Source organism: Elephantulus edwardii, unplaced genomic scaffold (genome assembly GCF_000299155.1).
Source record: "Elephantulus edwardii isolate Elephantulus edwardi_28Jun2011 unplaced genomic scaffold, EleEdw1.0 scaffold00038, whole genome shotgun sequence".
NCBI lineage: Eukaryota > Metazoa > Chordata > Mammalia > Macroscelidea > Macroscelididae > Elephantulus > Elephantulus edwardii.
In genome coordinates, this window is record NW_006399788.1 from 13,645,064 (window position 1) to 13,649,347 (window position 4,284).

General features: G+C 42.5%; 1 pseudogene; it reads left to right on the top strand.

Moving 5' to 3' along the window:
- The first annotated feature begins 381 nt into the window (after positions 1–381).
- On the top strand, positions 382–890 carry LOC102850405 (annotated as a pseudogene).
- The last annotated feature ends 3,394 nt before the right edge of the window (positions 891–4,284 follow it).

The window sequence follows — 4,284 nt, forward strand, 5'->3', positions numbered from 1 at the left end:
TATTTGTTAAGGAGTTGTACTGGCAACCCAAAAGGCAGGTGTTGAATCCAGCAACTTCTCCTCAGGAGAAAAATGGGCAATCTTCTCTGTGCCGTTTATAAAAACCCATTGAGCGTCAGCTCTGAGTCAGTTACAACTTGATGGCAATAGGAGTAAATTAGCTCCCAGATCAATTCTAAGAACTCTTATTCATCTTGGTATTCCTTAAAATTAAGAAAATGACTTTTGGGTGGAGCAACAATAGCACCGCAGGTCAGGAGTATCATATGTGCGGCCGCCGACATCCTTCCTCAGGTGGTGGCCCCACACTCACTCCAGGCCCCCGCTCAGACCTCCTGGCCAGCGAAAGACGTCTTGCTCTGTGGCTGCCAGGGCCTGTGCATGAATACCACCCTGGTCTGTGCTTCACGCTGAGCTAATTTGAACCTCTACTGTTCCAAACAGATTTCTGAATGTCAAAAAGCAGACTGTCCATTAAGTGAATGTGAGGAAAACAGGAACTTTGGGTGATCCAAAGCTCCCTGCATGAGACCACCTATGAAAAAGACTGGCCGAGGAGACGCTGGACTCCCTAGCTGAGTTTTTTTGAAGACCTTGCAGACAAACCTTACACATTCGAAGACTATGATGTCTCTTTTGGGAGTGGTATTTTAACAATTAAGCTGGGTGGAGACCTGGGAACCTATGTGATCAACCAGCAGACCCCAAACAAGCAAATCTGGTTATCGTGGCCTTCTAGCAGACCCAAGCATTATGATTGGACCAGAAAAAACTGGGTGTACTCCCACAATGGCATATCCTTCCACCAGCTGCTGGTCACAGAGCTTTTCAAAGCTTTAACCACCAAACTGGATTTGTCTTCCCTGGCCTATCCTGGCAAAAGTGCTTGATGCCCAGCTCTGTTTGAAAGACATTAAAGGTGATAACTGAAAGACCACAAAAAAGAAAATGACTTTTAAATTATATTTTTAATATTTCAGATTATTCTCTCCATCACCGCCTTGAACTCCTGAGTCTCTGGCAGTTCAAAATCCAGATTCTGCAACCTTTTACTTGCAAACAGGATACCTTATAAGAAGCCCTCTTTAAAATGGTTGGCCGTAAGCTTATGCTCTGATTCTTCATTCTGGGAAGGAATGTAGTAGAATGATTGCACATAGTGCACTTAACAAACTAAAGCATGAGAGAAATGACATGGTTTGCAACAACCAAATAATGTAACAGAGACATCACTTGTGTAAAAATATAGTAGCTGAAAATCCCTGAGGTTGTTCCGTCTATGCACCACTGCTGCCACAGAGGCTAGCTTCTATTTTAGGATTAGCCTTCATGTTTTACCTCTCCAGTAAGCTTGACGTCTGTAGACCAGATATCCCTCACTAGCTTTTAAGAAATATAAGTCTTTTGCTTTTCAAGGAGAGGAGAAAATGGGGGGGGGAGGGGTTTGTGCGGGGAGAAGGGTGCAACAATGAATGAATGGAATCCCAAAATCTCTATAGATGTTCATTGAAATGAAAAATAAACAACCTAAATTTAAAAAAAAAAGAAATACAAGTCTCCTTTAAAAATGACTTCCCTACTACATTCTCTCTCATTGTTTTTGAGTCAGAACCAACTCCTAGCTGACCTTCCAGCCACTGGTAGATTCAGACCATGTCAGAGGCCACCTGCTGGTTAACAGTGCACCTCCCCGTGAATTAAACCTCCAGAGCAAGACCACTTCAATCTTGTTTTCAGGTGCCATTGGGGAAACAGTGAGACCTGGTGAAGCAGTGGCTAAGTGTTGGCTCTAACCTAAAGGTGGGTGGTTCAAACTCACCCTATGGCTCTGCAGAAGAAAGATCTGGAGTTCTGTTTTCATAAATAGGAAAGCCTGTCACATGGAGAGCCATAATAGCTCTTCCTTGCAGTGAGACTGGTCACCAGTAGCCCCATGCCCTTCACTGTCCCCTTTCCAGTGCAGAGGGGACCTCTCTAGGCTCTGTTTTTTCTGACATCTTTGCTGTTTACTATTTCAACTTCTTTGGCCTAAAGATAGTCCATTATCTTTTCCCTTACTCCCCACCTATGTGTCTTAGGCTTGCCCACTACACTCCATCTTGGCTCCTGTCTATAGCCTAGCCTTGCCCAAGAGGGAAAGTCTGAGGTAGAGACTTTTGTTTCCCCAAGTTAATGAATAAATGCAATGTAATTTTAATTGATATCCTACGAAAACAGCAAAGTAATGCTGTATTACTAAAATCTGGTAGATTAAATGGTTATGGTCAGTCTAAAGGTGTTAAAAAGACAAAAAGTGATGTGGTGGTAGTGAATAATAAAAGATTTATGAAGCTACATTTCATTTGCTTGTAAAATAGGTCCCACAATGTTTCTTGTGGGGATTTTTGTAAAGATAATGAGGCATAATTTACAAAGTTCTTGATCATCAATAAATGACAGTTGTTACGTTCTTTTGTTATTGGTGTAAGTTAGATACATCTGTGGTTCGAGAGATTGTTGCTGCATTGTATAGTCACTGATCTGGACTCATAGTGACCTTATAGGGCCGAGTAGAACTGCCCCATGGGGTTTTACTTAGGTGATTAGAGCCTGGAGGCAAAGTTAGAATTACATGCTCAGCTGCTAACTGAGAGGCCACCAGTTTGAACCTACCTACTCTGGTGGCCTAGTGGTAAAGAGTTGCACTGTCAATCCAAACACAGGCAGTTCGAAGCTACCAGTTGCTTTTCAGTAGAAATATGAGCAGTCTCCTCCCATCTGATCTACTGCCTCAGAAAACCCTCTGGAGAGTCAGCTGTGAGTGAATTCCTTCTATACAGCACACAACAACAAGCCTCATTACAGGAGAAAGAGGTAACAGTCTACTTCCCTGAAGATTGCCATCTGTTAATCCCTTTGGGACAGATCTACTTTGTACTGCACTGCAGAATACTTGATGAAAATGGATTAATCTTCAAGGAACAGACTGCCAGGGCTCTAGAGCTGCCGAATAGACTCAAATAGCCAGCTTTTCGGTTAGCAGTCCATCCTTGGGGTGAGAGGAGGTATAGTGAAAGCTATTCTTGCTTTGAAGTATAATCTTTGGGTATTAAAATAGGAAGTGAGAGTCTCTCCATAGAAAAAGAAATGGTGAGTTGGAACCCAGAGCAGATCAAAGGTTTGGATAGCTATTGAGGGTTAGAACAAATTGTTGAGGGGAACAAATAAAATTAGAAATCCTGTGTGGTGTTATGTACAGATAAGCAATTTGAGATTGGATAAATTATTTGCTGTTGTTGTACTTTTATGTGCTGTCAAGTTAACTCTGACTTATAGCGACCCTATGTACAACAGCTCTGAAATCTGCTATGTCCTGAGCCAATTTCATTGTCCCTGACATAACTAACCCCATTACAGCAGTCACTAACTCAATCTATCTCATCTGGGATCTTCTCTTGTGCTGTCCTTCCACCCTCCCAAGCTTGATGCCCTTCTCCAAGGAGTGATCCCTCCTTGCAAACTGCCCAAAGTATGTGAAACAGAGCTTCAAAATGTTTGCCTCCAAGGAGCAGACTAGTTTTACCCTCTCCCCGATGCACCTGTTTATTCTCTTAGCAGTCTATGGGAAATCACTTATTCTCTAATGTGATGTGTGAATGAATAATTAATGTGATCTCTGGTGTTGTGCAACATGTGTTGTGCTGATAGCACAAACTCAGTAATTTGAATCCACCAGTTACTCCACAGGAGATGGGCAGTCTCCTGTGAAGATTTACAGCCTCAGAAATGCAACAGAAGGCTACTGAGTCAGAATCCACTCCACATAGTGGCAGGATTGGGTTGGTCTATAATACTCCACAGGATGTAACTATTTGGGCATATTAGTTTGTTATTGTTTGCTGTATGGCTGGCCTCTAACTCATGGCAAACCCACGTACAAGGAAACAAAATGCAGCCTTGATCTGCGCAACCCTCATGCTCCGTTATGGATTGGGTCATTGCTAGATTTTCTTTGACTGAATTTTGGAAGTAGGTCTCCTGGTCTTTCATCCTAGTCTGTCTTTGTCTGAAAGTTCCATGGAAACTTGTTTAATGTACTAAAAACATACAACTTGAAAACCTCCACTTAAAGATGGGCAGTCTTTTAACAACTGGGATCTAGAGGGAAGAGAAAAGACCAGAGAATGGCCAAAATTATTGGGGCGGCTATTGCTGCCAGTTTAGGGCCTGTGTCAGGAAAAGGAAGTCTTACTCATATACAGTGCTACCCAAAGGTAATAAAGGAGGTCAGAATTGCTTCCACTG